General features: G+C 27.9%; 1 long non-coding RNA gene across 2 annotated transcripts in view; it reads right to left on the bottom strand.

The window, feature by feature from the left end:
• LOC149054969 (uncharacterized) overlaps window positions 1-10,281 on the bottom strand; it is a 33,170-nt gene extending 22,889 nt beyond the window's left edge. Inside the window, exons 1-2 of one of the 2 annotated variants that reach the window (XR_016192177.1) lie at window positions 10,017-10,281; window positions 8,024-8,112 (exon numbers count right to left, since the gene is read on the bottom strand). This is a non-coding gene — a long non-coding RNA (uncharacterized LOC149054969). The remainder of the gene's footprint in view (window positions 1-8,023; window positions 8,113-10,016) is intronic. The other variant, XR_016192178.1, reaches the window with a different exon arrangement.
• Window positions 10,282-20,840: the final 10,559 nt, after the last annotated feature.

Raw genomic sequence — 20,840 nt, 5'->3', positions numbered from 1 at the left:
GCCCACGAATTAAACGGCGCGAAAGAAAAAAAAACGATTTGGTTAGGAATAGGATGCGGAGCAAAATGAACAAAGAACCTGCGAGACTGACCAAAAGAAAATAGTATACCCATCACCAGCAACCAGTTGATGTTATTATTATATAACCCGGTGATGGGTATACTATTTTCTTTTGGTCAGTCTCGCAGTGTCTTTGTTCATTTTGCTCCGCGTCCTATTCCTAACCAAATCGTTTTTTTTTCGCGCCGTTTAATTCGTTTTCGGCTATTATTCAGTGTTCTTAGTCAATAATTATTAATGTATTGAACGTATTTAGTAAATTATTATGGAGAGTAATCTGTCGTTGGAAACAAGATGTACATTTAGTGTAAATTTAATCTAGTATGTAAGTAATTATTTTGCCCATCATTATTATGAATAATATGGAAGAATTCATTATGGAAAATAGTTTTAGTGGTTTGAAAGTAAAAACACCTTGTATCAATAGTGTAGAAAATAAATTAATTTGTAAATAAAAATTCAAATTTAAAAAGTAAAATTATCACAAGTTTTAGAGCTTAATATTTGACATTTAAAATAAAATATCGAAAACCGATTCATGTATAGACATAGATAAACATATCTTCAATTTGTATGATAAGTTTTCATCTATAATGTCATTAAGTAAACTATATTATTAGAAATATGAAACTACAATTTAGCGTTTCACTAAAATTCACATATTTTATAATTAGTGTGTAAAGTACAGCGTAATTAATATATATGTACAAGTAAGGAGCACTTCGCCATTTATTTTGTATACAGTTACTCACACTAATGATCACTTACTACGCATAAATTTACAAGACTCGATGAATACAAAGAAAATTGACTATATTGAACTTATTAGAAACTGTAGGCATCGGTACCTCTTAAGCACTTAAATAATTTGTAGTCTTGAAAATTTTTGAAGTTATGTTATATTAAATTAATTTAAATATCTAACAATCTGAATCTTTTTCTACAAGCAGAAATAAAATAAAAAATACTTTAGAGTTGTGCCTAATATAGTATATAATGGTATAAAATACTTGTATAAGTCATTTGCGTACACTGAATTTATTTTGGAAGGGTTTGTATTTATAATAATAATAATAATAATAATAATAATAATAATTCTGCTGAAATTACATACTTCTAACATAAATGAAGAGAGATATTTTATACTTTTATTGAAAATACTTTTTCATGTTGGAAGTCTTTTTTTTTTGGGGGGGGGGGGGGAGGAGATGACCCATTATACCCACATTGATATTTAGTATATCCCTAGTTATGTCGATATTTAAAGTTAAATGTCATATTATGGAGACGTTAGATTCCCATGCCCATACGACTTAAATATTTTATTGATTTCTTTAGAACATTAACTCATAACTGTGTACTTCATGGAAACAGGTCACATTAAGGCAATAAATTTAATTTTTCTATATACTAAACGCATTGGAGGTAACTTAAAATTCAATAACGACCAAAACGTTAATTTTATTTAGGTATGTATTATTTTTTACTAATTTACACGCCTACATAATATTAAACAATGTTAAACAACAACAATTTTATTAAATATTTTGGGCAGTATATTTAAATTAAATTAATAAACATGAAAACTCGATTAGAAATTTTTTGTGATTGACTTAATTTACCTAAACTGTACTGTCTGTACTAGCAGGTATGGCGTATATTGGCATATGAATAAGATAATTATTAATAAAGGTCGTTATTAATTAATATTAGTACTACATAGTATAATAATAATATGGCTATGTGGGCAATCAATAATTAATATGAAAACTTCAGGTGATAAGTCCATTCAATATTTATTTTTTAAGTTCTTTATATCAAACTGTTTTTATTTATAAATTGTTGATAAAGATATAATTGGACAGATGGAAAATAATAAAAATTTTAGTTTTATTTCGTATTCGAATTATTGAATTGCATTTTTTATTACGTTATTTATACATGTTATAGTTTAACACAAAACATATACTTTGAAATATTATAAAGATATATGAAATGTGATACTTTTAAGTACAAAAGTATAATATTAGGTATATTATACATAAATATATGATTATTATGTGGCGTGTATTAAAAACAATTTAGGTTAATTTTCGTATAAACATGATATAGGTAATCTAACAAGTAAATTCATTTGCGATTTAAACAAGTTTGGTTTTTTAATGAACGCGTATTGAACGATATACAAATTGAATTCATGTATTCAGGTGAATACTGAATGCGTTTAGGTACATAAAGTGTATTTTAAATACAAATAAAAATATTTGCATGACAGCACTGTTATTGTGCGATTTTGAAACAAATTATGACGCTGCCATGCTATAGGTAATATTTAACACTCTTGGGTATCAAAGATTTCATCAGCTATATATTTTATATTATGCCTTTTGGCTTTTGGCTTTTAGTATAACGAAAAAGCTCCCTCAATCCCCTACTTCATTAACACATCAATGATTTTACGCGCAAAAAAAGATACCCGTTCATATTGTCGAGTCAGGTCTTTTCATCCTGTTTTACTGCATTCGATAAATATTTTAATGAAGTGATAAAATAGCCGATTGTGGGAGATAGAACTTTAAAACATAATTTTGTGCAACTTAATTAGTTAAATAAATACAAAATATCTGTAAGTATATATTTATAGGTAAGCTGGTAAGCATATACTTTTATTTTAAACTACGTGGTTGCAAAAATTATAACAATATATATACATATTTTGTATTTAGTTTAACGTTCATTTTTTCTTCATGACTATCACGTTATATTAAAATAGTCACATAATTGAAAGAAAAAAATTATAGTAATATAAAAAATTTGTTGTTTAATAATAATCTATCGAAATTCGCGAACAAAATACCCGATAAATTAACATTCATCAAAGATTGATTAATAATAATTTAACTATATAGGCATTTAAATTCGGATTTAAAAAAAAGCGACAACGCGTATAATAATGCTGTAAATAAAGGTATAATATTTATTGGCTTAATTTTGCAAATTTTTAGAGGTCCTGGATACCGACTTGAGATTTTAATTTAAATAATAGTTATTTATTGGTGATTACTGATTAATCATAAAATAAATAAATATTTAGGTGCTAGTTTATTTTGATTTGCCTGTACGTATTATACAATACTGAGAACGCTCAAGTCGTAAAATGTGAAATATAATCTAAAATTATTATACCTCCACTTTATTTCAACTTATCTTAAACATCTAAGAAATTTGGCATAAAAAATATTTTATTTATATGTTTAATATTATGCATAATATAATTTACAGTTCTATTCAATGATGTAGTTTTTACATTCTTTACGCATATGGTATAAACAAAATAAACCAATGTTTGAAAATAATTGTTATTATTATTTAGTTGCAGTAAGTTAAATTTTTATGATTACTGGTCAAATATACTTATACCAGCTTTATGTCTTTATAGTCTCGTGGTTTAAACTTAATACTCTGTGATCAATAGAATATCTATAGATAATTTAATTTAAAAATGCATTAAGTCTAATTAAGATGACCAATTTTACTATTTTATTATTGAATTTTTATTTAACTACTATACTTATAATACAAATATATAATAGTTTTACACGGGTTTTTATGCTGGTTTAATATAGTTTCTTTTTCGTTTTAATTTATTTTATCATTCATTTTATTTGTTGACAATTTTATATCAGCATCTATCATTACTCATTTACTTTAATCCTATTGCAACTTTATAATTCTAAAACTATATATTGTATGTACACAATATACATTATTAATTCATACAATAATGTAGGTATAATATTTGTAGTTAGTCTTTGTACAATATGATTCTGAAATATTTTTTAATTCTTATAGTTTTCTAGCTACCTAATAGTTAATTTATATTATAGCCTTAGTTTAATGCGTTAAATTGTGTAAATACACAAACTAAAGAATAGTTTTTAATATTTTAATGCTACATTACATGTATGAATATATTTTAAAAATATTTATTTATTTATTATATTATATACAGTGGTCAATTATCGACAATTTAAACGCTTTTTCCCTTTTTATTCTCTTGGGATGTTGTTCAGCCGATTAATATATTACTAATGGACTCGGCTGGTTGAGTATTTGCATTTAGCATACCCTAGCTGATTTTTAGTAGGTATTCAAATTCCACAGTAGCGATGAAAGCCAGTTCGTTTTTATAAAATTTGTTTTTTATAATTATTAAAAAGTTTTCTCGTTAAATGTGTATGTAAATTTAATATAATGAAATACACTAAAAACTTCTCAAACCAATTATATAATAATACAAATGTCGTATTAACTTAATTAAATATTATATAGTTAAGTATTCTTCCACTATATACCTATACCTGTTAAATATTTGTTGTAACTTTAAATATTTAAAATAATATATTTATGCTTTTGATCTAATATAACATTTAACAATTTGAAATCAATACATTTTATAGTAAGATTCTTAACTCAAACAGTTAACAAATCTTCTGTTTTCCAGAACTAGGGCAGGTGTTTGCTTATAAATATACCAATAATGAAATGATGGGCAAATAATTTGTGTATAGAATTTTCCAATGGCAGGCGTGTTTGTTAAGTATATATTAATATTAGTATACGTTTCTTTTAATGTTTTGATTTTTGACACATTTACCTACAATAATTGGAAAGGATACACGGAAATGGCTTGGTGGGTGGGTGACGATCAAAAATTTATAATATTTAGTATTAACTACGACAGGTAATTCCCTACAAATTTTAAGCTATAATTCATATGACAGTGAATGCCTTTATAGGGTTATTACTTATTAGTGCTGCAGGTCGAGTGAAATATTATTAGACAAGCCTCTAAAAAATGTTAGGCTGCAGTGACTGATAACATTGTATGAATAAAAATATAACGTACCAAATTTTGACCAGTCGTAGGAATACGCCTAATTTATTTATAAATTCAAATATATTAAATCTTTCATAAACATTATTTCTGTGTGCTCTTCGAATGATTAAATTAGTTAAATTAATTTAATCAGTAAAAAACAAAATTTAATTTATGAATCACATTTATGAAATTATAATATTCACTATAACATATTTATTATAATTGATATGTATGAATAAATTATGATGGAAATTAGATCAAAATAAGACATTAATTTATACTTAGTCTCTTATGAATGCTATTGAATATTATTCTTCGAAACCTCTTGTTAACCTTATCTTATCCATTTCACATTGTATTTTTGATTAATAACGAGCATAATATTAATATTTTATTGCATTCCGTCATTCCAAACTATATGGCATTTTGCTTTTTATTTATACATATTTATACCAAATTATTTGTCTTCTGTTATTTATAATCTGTTAAATTTTTCTAAGGTTTCAATTTGATTAAATATGTTATTCAAATATACAACATTTTATAATATAAAAAAGAATCGGATTCTCACGCTGGGCCATAATTTCTATCTGTAGATATTGTATCTGTTTAATTTACATATCTACATAATATAAATCATATGTATGCGTGTATAATACTTCAATTGACCCTCTTAAATCCACGAGGCCGTTTTGAACGATTTTAGCATATTTTTAAGAGCTCTCGATCTAGCGAGCGAGTAAACGTGATGGGTATATTATTTTCATTTTGCTGTTGGTCAGATAATATAATCCAGGGTGTTTGAAATACGGGAAACGATATGCATGCCCACATTTATGTATATATATACACACACATAGAGAGAGATGGACAATGCGAGAGAGAGAGAGAAAAGAACGATATGCGTTTGTATAATGTATATGCATATACCTTCGTAATATGGGGAAATGCGACGGACGCAGACATTATCATAATCGCAATTATTATCAAGCGCAATGAAAACAAACACATATATATATATATATTTAAAAAAAAATCCTCTAAGGACCAAATGTGCATAAAATATTATTACAATCCACGACCCCGGCTGTTGTGTAGATATTATAATATATAAGACTCGGAGAATTTAATCGTACACGCGCACTATACGGCTACATACTCCATGTATATTATGAAAATACACACCGGAGAGGTCGGCAGGGTAGCATCATACTTCTTCGCTGCCAGGAAAACTTTTTTTTTCGCAGGCGTTTTCCGCGAGCCTGCGCAGACAGCTCCCGCACACAGCCCGCGTTATCGACTAAAAGATGGCGGACGCTACAGCGGCTCTACCCTAAAAACTACCCTTGTGTTGTTAAGGGATAGGGGCGTAATACCACCACACTCCTACATTTCTCTTCACCCCTTCTTCCACACGTCGACCGAGGTCCCTCTGTAAAGGATCGCTAAACTAAGGGCTTTTTTTCCTACCCTTTTTCGTTTCGTTTTCGATTTTTTCGGTCCAGTTCAAAGCGATTTATTTTTGCCCGGACCAGAAGATAACGCCGTAATGTTTGCACAGTCAACCCTGCCCCGTTAGCAGAAAAAAAGGGTTCACTCCTCCCTACTCCACTTGTGCGCAAGAATTTCAACCCGGCAGTCATTAACGTAACGCTACAGTAAGCAGGATTTTTTAATATGCGATTTTTTTCTGCTCCGAGCGGTTTTTTTTTTTTTAGCTCACTTCCGTTTAATTTATTGCGAGAAACCCCGGGTAAAAGCTCGTTGGCCCTGGCAGAATTATTGTCCAACAAAAACGTCCTGCCATTTCTTTATGTGTCTCTAATTCAACTCGTGGCAAAACTAGGCGAGACACATTATTCAACCGGAAAAACCTCCGAGCCACCGGCCGTTATTTATTCCTCTCAGAAATCCGGAATAAGCTGCACAATATAACGAAACACGTCGAAAAACCCCTATTATAAATAATTACGTTTTTGGTCTGCTGCAGTATAAATTCGTCCTCCATTTATACAATATGAATATGCATGCACGATTAACAACACCCTGGAATTAATTTTGTTTTGTCAATTGTCTCAGTCGTTGCTTTCAGCTGCAGTAGATTTATATATTTTCAAATTTTAAGAATGGTGTAGATAGAAATTCATAGTTGAAGTACTATATTAATATATTACAGTGTATACTGTATTGTCTGTAGTATAATGTCATACACCAACTATTTCGCATTTCATATTATAAAAATAACTTAACCACCTATCAATGTTTGTATGGTAGTAAATCATGAAGTATATAATAATATAGGAAGGTACATACCATATAATATAATATTATATTTTATGGTAAAATATTGGTCATAAGATTTATGTAATGGGAGTCATTAAATATTGAGATTTGTGGCACAAGAACAAGAGTTTTACGAAAATTTGTTAATATTTAATTAATATACATAATAGAGATAAATTATTAAAGATGTTTTAAATCTAGAGTACCTGCATAATATATAGTATTCATAATGGTAGTTTATATTATTAGATTTAACACTGAAATAAAAAAAATATTAACGGGATTATAATTTCCATTTCCGGCATAAATTTGAAGTTTTTTTTTCAATGTATATGATATATGAATATGTAAGTATTTATATGTTATTATTTATTATATTTTGTTTTGCATAACGAATTCGATATATTTTATCATCCCGACTGTCCTAAAATTATTCGATATGGATCACGATACTTGTTTGTTCTAAATAATGCTTTATGAATATTCCATGCGATGTTTCTGTATGTTTTTGGATAATAAATCACCCATATTTTATAGTGATTGAGCCATTGTAATTGAGTACTTTAAAAAAAAATTTAATAACCGTTTAATGTTTTATCATACCTACCTATTTCATAATATTTTTAATATTGGATTACTAAAAACAAGTTGTTTATTAACAATTTATCACGAATGACGCATAATAAAATCTTTCATGTTTTTATAATACATTAAAATTAATCAAAACATTTTAAACATTTCATGGGCAATTTTTAATATTCTATTAAGTATCTAGTTAAAAAAATTATTAAGACTTGCCTTCAATTTATTGATTTAGTGCCTTAATGAATTAATAGGTACATTCTTTAAATATTCCTTTGTTTGAATTTAATAGATATATTTAATTCCTGAAAATAAAATTATGAAATTAGAAATAAAACATTTATCAATCGAAAAAATTATTTAGGTTTGTATATAATAGGAACAACATATACTCTACATACATATACCTACATATATATTATACTTAAAGAATAAATTAAGTTATAGGAATATTCTTAATAATTTGATATAGTCATTGTATTATATAATGCATAGTTCATACTGTTTATACTTATGTTTGAGGAAATAATTTAGTAGTTTATACACATCAGTTAAAATATGGCAAATGAAACAATAGAAATTCAATACATTAAACAAAGTTGTTATTAACATTTTTTAAACGGTATCATAGTACATTTTCTTTTGAGAATTAATAAAATATAGATTATCATGGAATAATATTATGTTTCAAGTTAATACCAATTTATTTTTGGGATATTTAAAATGTAACTTAACCTTACTAACCCAGTGAGAATTATTGTGTGCTGTATGCTTGAAACAAAGAAGGAGAAGTCATGGTTAATTGTATTTTTTTAATATAAGCGAAAATTGGTGGATATGTAGCTGTTTTTATTTATAAATTCATTTATTTTTACGATCAGCTTATTATATTTATTATTATATTTTTTTTTTCAATTCAATGGTATAGAAAACGTTAGTGGTACTTGGATCGTGTCTGCTTGCTAAAGCTAATCATTTATCACCTTAAAAATATCTGTGTATTCTTAAGCGGTGTAATTACGCGTGGGTACTTCGGTCGGTGCTTTGATTATTTTTATTATTTACACTGCTGTGGTGATAACAATGACGAGTTTTTAGAATAATAATATGAAAACATTTAAGATGACACCACATCCGCATGTGTTGTCTCCATCTTACAAGTGCGTGACATACCAAAAACTGTTTCGCGCGGGAAAGTACCGAGAAAGCTACAATTATAACTAAAAAACGAAATTTTCACGATATAAAAAGGATAATTTTGTCTGTGCGCTATCGTTTTTATTTTTTCGATATCACAAATATAAAATAAGTTATTCATGCTTTAAAAACACAAAAGTAATGTATTATGAAACAATAAGAACTTTTTTTGTATAAATGATATCAAAAAAATAAAAACTATATTACACAGAGACACTTCTTCTTTTTTCATGGTGAGAATTTGGTTTCTTAGTTATAACTGTAGACTTCGTGGTTCTTTCCCGTGCAAAACAGTTTTTGCTAGGTTACGCACTTGTAAGACGAAGATGGTGTTGTGTCCTTTTAATATTAGATTTCCTGTACTTGAATGATGAAAACATGATACCGTCGGCGATGCATTGTTGAAAACCGGACTCCGAGGTCCGAAAGGGTACGAACCGGACGACCTGCGCACACGATAATATTACAATATAATATAATATAGGCGTGTAGTATACGCAACGACCCAAAGCGCGGGCCACGAGTCAGAGGTGAACGCGTGCCGTCCTATTAACTGGTTTTAACTGGAGAACCCTCCCGAAATCGGCCGCGGGATTTAACAACTTAAATATTACACAGTATAGGTAGCTCGTGTGCCAGGACGGGTCGCATTGTTATTTTTATAATAGTTTTTGGAGGGGTAAAATTATTGAAGCATATTATTAGGTTTACTTAATGATTATTACGTATATTATTGATATTTGATTTATGTATTTGATCGTTTTGAATATGATTTTCTCATTAAATTATCAGATAGGTATTACAATATAGTGAAATAGTTTTAAAGTTTTTATTCTGAAAATATAATGAAATTTTCGAAAATTATAATTTTATATATTTTATATCATCTGCTTAATTTGATTTATTATTAATCGATATCGATCGGAATTCACTTGTACCTAACCTAACTTATTACTATATTATTTTTCAATTAATATATATATATATAAAATATATTATATGTTTCACTCACCTCTGCTAGAAGGCGGAAATTACGTGATATTAAAAAAGATTTTGGCACAACTCTTGACGACGTTTTACTGGCATACTGTATTGAGCGTGATATTATTATTAGGTATATTAAAATATTATTATTATGAGAAACGGTATTAGGTATAAGACTAATAATAACGAGAACGGAAATTGCAGAACTGAGCGGAGACGGTGAAGACGATGTAAGCGTGCGTTAACGATGTTGTCGCGTAGGCGAATGAAACGATAACAACAATAATAATAATGAAATGTGTTATGGAGAGCAATAGATAGTCGCAGTTAGTAAAGGTACAGTCACGTGTATGGGTTCACAGGGTCTGGGTTTTGTTTCTTTTAATTTATGCGCGGATAGGTATTGTGCGCTAAAGACGTGGACCAGTTGCGGGGGAGACTTGTCTGCGCGTACGATGGTAATACTTCTTCCCACGAAACGGTGAGCCGGTTGTTGTATATTATATTATGGTCATACGCATACATAAAATATTGTAGGTGTGGGTACTTGTATAACCGGCGTGGGAGTGCGTGTAGGTGAGAGCCGGGTGAATAGAATGCGATTGTGTATAATGCGTGCATTTATATATTATTATATTACATATATGTTGTGTGTGTGTATAAAATTATATTTCAAGGGGTCGGGGGCGGTGAGAATTTCGTGGAGACGCCTCAGATAGACGCCTTTTGTTGCAACTTGCCATCTAAATAATATTATGTATTATATTATTATTCTGTATATATTATTATTATTATTATTATTATTGCGTCTACCTGCGTATAATGTGCGCTGAGGGGAGAGTTCGCACAAAAATTGCAACGTATTATATACCCGTACATATTGCAGTACAATGCAACGGTCAAAACGGACAGTAGTTTGTTACTAACAATTAATAATTATTCAGTGCTTTGAGTGCTTAATGCACTAGCTACATTCAATTGTATATCACTTTCTAGAAATTAAATTCAAAATTAGTATCAACTGATTTCTAAGATACAAGCATTATGAATTTATAGCCGTTTGTGTAGAATTTACATGCTAATTTAAAGTATATTTGACATGTTATGTAAATAATTACCTATTTGTGATTTAAAATAATAATATTATGCATATCATACAAGATTAGTATTAGAATTTATATTTTATATATTATAAGAAATATATATATGTACATATATTATGTTTTAAAAATAAAGTGTAAAACAAAATCATTTCATTTATAATTAAATATATCAATTTTTTATTATTTTGTTAGGTTAGGTTAGATATATTAATATATTATCTAGATAAAAAAAAATATCTAAACACACTGACTATCTCATATTGTGTAACTAAGTTAGATCATGACAAATTTTAACCGGATCACTGGTTTAAATTTTAATCTTTCTATTTATATTGTAAAACATTTGAGTTTTTATGTAATATTAATATATACCATATACTTTATGGTACTATATAAAATTTAATATATATTCAACATTTGGTTTTATTGCGATGAAGTCATCAAGGATTTATGTACCATGTTGTAATATTAATATAAGAATTTTATTAGAATACCGGTACCATACTTGTATAATGCCTTTATATATATTTGATCAAAGTTTTTCTATTTAATCGAGTTACCTATATATTATATTATATATCGAGTTAATATTCATTATACTATTTGTTTGAAAATAAACGATGGTGATGCATTTAACAATAACTTACACTCGCCATAGAAATTTGTGAATAAATTTGATATTTAGGTATACTTGTTCACTTGCTCGTTACTTTCTAACGCAATTGAAAAATATTGACAATTAAAAACATTCATTTTTTACTTCTATTTTTTATTATTAATTTTTAAGTCATATACAGAAGGTTTTATGTTTGCATGATACATAGGTATATATTTATATATATTATTTTATTTGCTTACCTCTTATGTATGTTCCTTTCTTATTCACTACTCGTTAGTGCTTAAAGTATTTAGCTAATAGCATTCGTTATGGAATAGGTACTATTGTGCAGTGTAATTTTAACACTCAATCAAACGTTATGCCACACTTTTATCCAACCGATACAATTAATATACACATAATATCAGTTATCACGTCGTATATACTCATAGGTTAATTGTATGTAAACGGTTTTAAGATACATAACATACCATTTATATATTTTCGTTCAGTATATATTATAATATATCCGGCTATAAAATATATGCATAATATTTTCAAATTAACAATTTTTTCTCGATTTATATTTACACATAACGTAATTACCTGTTGTGCGCATATTTTGCTATACTGGTAGATTCTGCAGCAATACTAAGCTCGTCAGTTTATTGTAGGTTTGGTACTTGATTTTAAATTGACTTCTTGATTGAGTTCCAACTTCGCGTTCCTACACACATATACATAGGTACACGTATTATATACCTACGCATCCACTCACCCATCTACACACACATAATTTGTGTATATAGAACGTCGGTGCGTAGCCCTACAATTTGCATGCTTTTGAGTCGACGAGTCATGTATAATTAGTATAACAGTATATACTACAACAGTATACCTACCTATATGTATCACACCCCCTAACCACCATCAACAGCTACCTTATGTAGAATATATACAATGTGTGTGTGTGTTATATTTAATATCCATCACGACTTTAGAACACAGTGCTTATAGTGCTTATATGGGTTCTATCCAAATGTGCAGCTCACATGTGTGTATAGGTAAAACTTAATTGTGTATATTTACTCGAAATATTTATCGTCGATCCGACATACGCGCTCGCATCGCCTCATATTTTATATACAATAATATACATTTTATTCACTTAAGAAAGTAGGTACCTTATAAGACGTAGAACATTCTTGGTTTTGTAAAACTTGTGTATGCTCAGTACAAATGAATAGCACTTATTAAGTACTGTTCTTTATACAGTGCCTTAGTGTACGCTCCATCTTGAAATGTGCTTCTGTAGCATATAATTTGCATACAGCTAATCATAATTATTTTTTATAGCGTTATCAGCGTAAATTCTTATAACAATGATACTGATTGCCAATGTAGAACTCAATTTCTCTTTATTGTAAATTAAAAATATTATACTTGCATTATTAATTGAGTTTAAGAATATAATATTATGTGCGGTATATCTTATATTAAACCATATCATTGTAAAGTAATCATTGGTAGCTCACCATCCCGTACTTTTTAATAAATAAATAAATAATAATAATTATTATTGTTATTATATACGGCTCGTATACTAGGTATACGTATTTATGAAATTTTGATTTATTGAATAATTGCTATTTTCCTTTGTTCTTATTTATTTTTTACAGCTTTATTTGAATTAGTACATAATATAATAACTTAACTATATATCAGCTAGAGACCATAGCAAGTGAAGTTTTATTTCCAATGAATAGTGAAGTCTACTTACCTCTTTCTGGGTCATTTATATTAATCATGTGGATTATAAATAAAATTTAGTTCACATATAAAGCACTAGGTATAGGATGTATAGGTTAATAACATTAGGTATTTAACTCAAATAAAAAAAACTTAAGGTTTTACTTAATTTATAACTATATTATAAAAATCCACCTCACGTATACGTATATTATGAAACTTATCAGTACTAATAATTATAATTTACAGTAATTTATAGAATTTTTGAATTTTTATTGATCAACATTTTTCGAATAAAATTATCGATCAGCAGCAAATATGATATATGAAACAAAAAGTGTATTTATGCTGCCGATTGTCATTCATGAAAGTAAAAAACTTACAATATTATATAACGATACAATTTATAAATTATTTTCAAATTGTTAGTTTGATATGAATTTAAATTATATAAAATAAATATGTTCAAAAACGTTAGTGTATTCTGAAAAATCATGAGTGTCTTATGATAAATAGATCGATTCGTAAGCATTACTCATTTAAGGTTTTTATAACTTTTCCGCAGATTTCTTAATATGAAACTCGTTTTGGATAAGATATTATATTGTCGTCGACAATTAAATTTTATTTTCATTTAAATTCATTATTACGATTTAGATTTTTTTTAAATATATAACATAAATAAATAAAATAAAAATACTATGTTCTTTCCCTCTTGGTATATTTAACTCCCCCGCCCATCCCTTAACCCAGGATTGATGATTTATTTATTTTTTTACTGTGTATTGATGACGTGGTAGTTATTAAAACTGCAGAGTAATATTTCCGCACTCGATGGACCCGGAAGGTTTTTGCAGACAATTATTAAACGCGCGCACTCGCTTACACACACATATATGTATAATATTTTATACATATGTACATACATATGTGCGTCGTATACGATTTTTTTCGAGTTCATTTACACAAGTCGCAATATATATATATATATATATATATATATATATATATATATATATATATATATATATATATATATTATATACACATACACATCGCATGTGCCGTTGTTACAGTGTGAATTACCATATTTCCATACACACATACACACACACATTTCTACCGCACATACACGTACATAGGATTATTGCACACCCGTATTTACATATAGGTAAAGTGGCATAGGTACCTTTACGCATGTATAAGGGGAGACGGTAAAGTGAAAAAAGAAATGAATACGCGATTCGACTACCGTGTCGTATCGTCTGGTATAGTGATTCTACAATAGGCGTAAATACGCACACCTACCTACCCATATATATAATATAAATATATATATTATAATCGTAATTATAATTGAATGGTAAATATCTTTATACCGGAGACACGAAACTCGGCACGTATGCATATCGTATATATATATATATATATGCATCATCTACGTATATTCTATTATGTAGGTGGTGATGGCTATATATACTAAAATAATTATGTAGGGAAACAATTGGCTTGTAGAGCGCAAGCGAAAAAGGCGTCAATAAAAAAATAAAAATAAAAGTAGGGGAAAATTCTACTGCTGCTGATGTTGACGTGTAGGTAAGGACGTGTAGGGGTGGTAGTGGAGAGGCGTACTAGATGTGTAGTATGCGTTTGTACGTGCGTGCGTGCATGAGTCGGTCGGCCATTTTGCTCGACGAAAGGCTCGTATATACTGCGTGGCGGCGGCCAACAACAGCGGTGGCAGCAGCCATTGCCCCCGAAGGACCATCGACGTTAGCGTCGTGGTGAGGGGATGCGTGGGGGTAAAAAAATATAGAGAAAGAGCGAGATAGAGAGAATGAGAGAGAAAAAATTACTCGATGATGGGGACATATCGACACTTAAACGTATGCCGTTTGCCGTCGCATAAATGATGGATTAAATACGGCGGCGGTGGTGGCTGTGGCGGCGACCGGATATTCAATTTCAAATCCCTAAAAAGTTTTTTTATTATTATTATTTTTTTAACACCCTGTCACCGTCGTCGATCCTTCCCTCCCTTATCAACCACCCGACGCGACGAATATCATAATTTACTGTACCGTATAATGTTATATTCGTATTATTATTGTTTTTAAATTTTAACAGTTTTTAACATGCTGGCTACTGAATTGCAGAATTGCATCAAATCATGATCGTTTCTCACACTATATCGTATATATAGATAACCTATTCCTACATAAATATTAAATTATAACTATATATAGTTACATACTATATACCATTTTACCGGATACAAATATACAATACTATGTTCACTACCTACATATCTACTACTGAATTGCAGAATTGCATCAAATCATGATCGTTTCTCACACTATATCGTATATATAGATAACCTATTCCTACATAAATATTAAATTATAACTATATATAGTTACATACTATATACCATTTTACCGGATACAAATATACAATACTATGTTCACTACCTACATATCTATATATAGAAGGTATTATAGAAGGTTAAAAAAAGTGTTAATTAAATTAAAAATTCGTTTATTTTGTGCATGTCGTCTCCATACAATAAAAAATACATTATATATAGAATCTTTAGTATTGGTATATTTTTTTACAAGAATACGATATTTAATTTCTATAATATCCAATACTTCGATGTATACCTAAGTATTATAAAATCAATTTTATTCCTTTTTTACAATGTTTACCTATTTATATGGAATATAGTAATTCGTGAACAATACATAATACATGCATTATATTTTATATCATACACTTACTATACGATTTAATGTTATGAATTTAATAATTAATTATAAAATAATATTAAAAACCTTATAAGAAAAATGATTTTCGCACATAAGAATATAAAAGAACGGATAAATATTAGATTCCATGGTCAAAAATACTTATTCCTAATATATAATATTATGTTTTTACTGCCAATGAATCGCATATTTTACCAGGCGTGGTAGTTTTATATACGTTTAATGTTTATAAATACCTTTATTTAACTGAAAACCATTAACTGTAGCCATGGGCGCAACTAGGGGGGGGCTTGGGAGTGCTTAGCACTCCCAAAATCAAAATTAGCACTCCCAAATTTTCTGTACCGATTTTTACATTATCGGTGACAGTAACACTTCTGATTTTAAAACAAGGGGGGGGGGTTCTCATATTGTGCTTTAGATTTTAGCACTCCCATAAATTTTACCCTAGTTGCGCCCATGACTGTAGCCAATGTGGTATTATCGCTTTTCAAATCGAGTACTTATACGATAAATTAAATCTAAAATATACACCCGATGGAATTGCTTAAATAAAAAATTAAAATCATATTATACTCATTTAACTTATATACATTAACATTAGTTTTATTATACAATTGTAAATTAATAATATATAACTAGAAATAATATACTTTTACTTTAAAAAAAAAATAATGAATTTAAAAGCGTTTTGGTAAATCTCGCAAAAGTATACAATTTAATTATTTTGTGAAAATTATTTGTCCAAAATAACCTATATAATGTATATTGTATATATAATATTGGATTTGACTGAAGTACTTATAATTAATCCCTGGTATGTGTATATTATGTGTGCTTTGTGCCTATATGCTTAATGCTTATGTATAATAACATTGAATCGTTTTTTGTGCTCTTCTTTGCCTTATTCTTGAATATGGCGTTATTTTCCAAATATTACTGATTTAGGGCAATTTGAAACAGTCCAAAGTTTTTGCACTATATCAGTTATATTTACCTACTTTAAATACCTTGCACACATGATTATGCCCTAGTTTCTTTGATGGATTGTTTATTAGTATATTTGTGTGAAATCCAGTATTTATATGTATTTATATCGTCCATATGTATTAATAGGTATCTTATAGGTATCTTAGTTTTTGTCCAATTTCATTGCTCTTTTTATATTCCACATGCTACCATTAATTAAAGGCCAAATAGTCTCTTAGATATGTGATGTCAAACGACAACATGGATCCTAGTTTTGTATTGACTTTAAGAGAGTATATAGTTAGTTTTGTAATGTACCTATATGTCCTATATATATTGTATACATTTCAGACGTTAATAATTGTTAGTCGTACTTGCGTATTAAAAAATTAATTCTAGTATATTATTTATATATTGGTAGTTCATTTTAAAAACAAATATAGTTTGCATTTTATAATTATATCTAAGAATTATATTTATCTATTGAGTATAATATTATCTTCTAGTTTTTAGTATATTCCTTTGACTTATGTATAATAAGTATAAGTTCTTGTCAAAATATATAGTGTTAATGTAATAAAATATAATACAAGTCAACTTAAATACTAGTTGGAAATACATTAGGCGGATAAAATTATATCTTGTTGACAAGATTGGCGTCGATGTTGAAGTCGATTAAGGTGAAAATTGAAATGAGTTATAAATATTTTCTCTGAACTAGGTATATGTATAAACGGCATTCGGTAAAATTATGTTTTATTTAACGTACACATGTGGTGTATATTGAGGAGTTCTCTCTAGCCATTAAGTAGCTGATTGAAATTTTTGTGTGGCCGATTCTTAGTCTAGTTAATATGACTTCGAGAATTCTTGGCAATTTGAGGTGAAAATGACATTTAATTTTGTTAAATTTTATATTATTTTGTGGTTGTAGATGATTGGTTAGTGTATTTGTTTATTATGGTTAGCATGTCATTATGTGAGGCGATATTAGAGAAGAACGATTGGGTGGATGAAATTACGTTATGGGCTGCTTGGTTAACGCATTCATTTCCGATAATGTAGAAGTGGACGGAAATCCATAGTAATTTGATTTTAAACCTTAATATTATATTATGTGTATTCTGTTCTATTCTGTACTATAATTTTTACTTCTTTGGCTTCTGCATGCAGATATAATTTTATAAGCAATTGTTATCGCCGTCCATCACTGAACAATAAATTATAAATTTATAACTTACTTATAATATCAATGAATATTTTATTTTATTTTTAAACTTGTGTTTTATTTTTAAAAAAAGGTCGTTTTTGAAACTGAGTTTCGCATTTTTTTCGACTCCTCTTTTGAACTCTTGGCAGTTCAGTTTGGGTGGTAAAAAAAAAGTTTCCTACTACAATATAATGATTTCACAACTATAACAACTACGCAGATCAGTACACCGTTTCCAAAGTTAGTATAATATTTTACCTTTGAAACAATGGCGCGTTCAAATTTAATTTTTTAAATAATTATTATTCACTTTTCTGTATATGGGTGTGCAGTACGATAGTTTCTCTTTTGTTTAATTATTTCATTCTCGGACTAGGATTTATATCATGAGTTATAATAAAAACAAAAAAATAAAACACTAGTTTTTGTTTCAAGCCTTTGTACAGTTTTAAGTAGCACATTATTTTCTGGAAAATACATGCATGTATTGTGAGGATTGCATTTGAGCGTAACTCTGATAATTCATACAGAATAACATTAATAATGTAAACTTGTTTATCACTAGCCATAATACTATATACACTGCTTATATATCCTTAACTTACAAAATACAATTTTATATTATTTAAAAAAATATAAAGCATATAATTTATTTATAATTACTTTTAGGTGATCGACAGTTTTGCGTTGATAATAATGATGAATGTATTATGATATTTTTAGAAGCGTGATTGTAAAAATATATTATACTACACCTAACTTAACCAAATTAAAATTTTACTTTCTTAGAAAAATAGTTTGTAATAGTTATAAACTATGAAGTAATAACTTTAGTAAATCGTTTATTAATTAGTAAAGAATCGATTCAAATTGAATATTAGATACTTCAAATACCTTATTTGTATTTAGAACATTACATGCATAAAATATTTGTCTATACAAACATTTATAATATACCATTCAATCGGAAAAGTATACACAATTTGACGAGTGTTATTTTTTGATAATTATAATTGTACCTAATAACTTACTATACATTTTTATAATAATTTAACGTACCTATTCAATTTTTATTACATCGACAATAATTTATTCATTCTTTTAAGAAAAACAGGCTAAAGTGATAAACATTAAAGGCATTTAATTTTTTTGGTATGAGCAATGGTCAACTGTGTGTAGTAATTGTTATAAATCAATCACCCTTTTTTAATTGTCATTAGCTACACATTGTTAATAATAACATTTTTTAATCAGATTAGTTCTCCATTAATTTCCTAATTACTTGTGACATTTGTCAAGTACATATTTTCATAGAGTTAATTCAAAGATTAATTGAGTTATGTACCTATATATAAATTTGTTTAGATAAATCTATGAGTTGATCGTAAATGCTTATAAATAATTTTTTATGATTTCATCTATTATTTAAAATATTTATCGAAAATATATCACAAAAGTCATGATTGAAAATAGAAAATAAATATATATTATATAATATGTATACAGAGTGTCCCGTGAGGATTTACCCATTGCGATATCTCCCGAAATAATGGTGATATCGAAATTCTGGTTTTGTAAAAGACTGGCAGGGATAAGAAATACAATTATTTCATATTTAAATGTTTTGGTAAAAAAGTTAAAAAATATATTTTTTTATTTAATTATTTCAAAAAAATTTTAAGATAGCCATTTTGTTGAGTTTATTTTTCTGAAAATATTGACGTTTCAAAATTTTAATTTCATTGATTTCCTGATTTTTAATATATTTTTTAGTTTCGAGAAAAATTGCGAATTATTTAACACCGTAATGTTATCAAACGTGACCCGTCGCGCCACACTCATTCCCATACGGCCGGCCGAATATTTTCCATGTTCCTAATAGTTATAAATTTATAATCATATTTTATTTCTTCAAAACTAGAAAAAATATTAAAAATCAGGAAATTAATGAAACTAAAATTTTGAAACGTCAATATTTTTAGAAAAATAAACTCTACAAAATGGCCATCTTTAATTTTTTTGGAAATAATTAAATAAAAAAATATATTTCTTAAATTTTTTACAAAAACATTAAAATAAATTTAAAAATGAAGTAATTGTAGTTCATATCCCTATGAATCTTATTATAAAACCAGAATTTTGATTTCTCCATTATTTCGTAAGATATTGCAATGGGTAAATCCTCGCGGGACACCCTGTATGTATTGAATATTCCAAAATTTACACAGTTTTTAAAATACATTGCAATTTATTTGCTGTTGTGTGTTATTTAAACTAACAATAAAATATGAATTCAATTCATTATCTCATATTATTTACAGTTCTACTTTTTACATTTGATTTATTACATTTTTAGTTTTTTTTAATCGCAAAACCTTATAAACCTTGATACTTTAATTTTCATTGTAATTATATATGTTTAGTTGTTTTGTGTGTATTTGATAGTTAAATATAG

Source organism: Diuraphis noxia, unplaced genomic scaffold, assembly GCF_037042655.1.
Source record: "Diuraphis noxia isolate RWA-SAM2 unplaced genomic scaffold, SU_Dnox_SAM2 contig0005, whole genome shotgun sequence".
Taxonomy (NCBI): domain Eukaryota; kingdom Metazoa; phylum Arthropoda; class Insecta; order Hemiptera; family Aphididae; genus Diuraphis; species Diuraphis noxia.
This window is presented reverse-complemented; position numbering and strand designations above follow the sequence as displayed.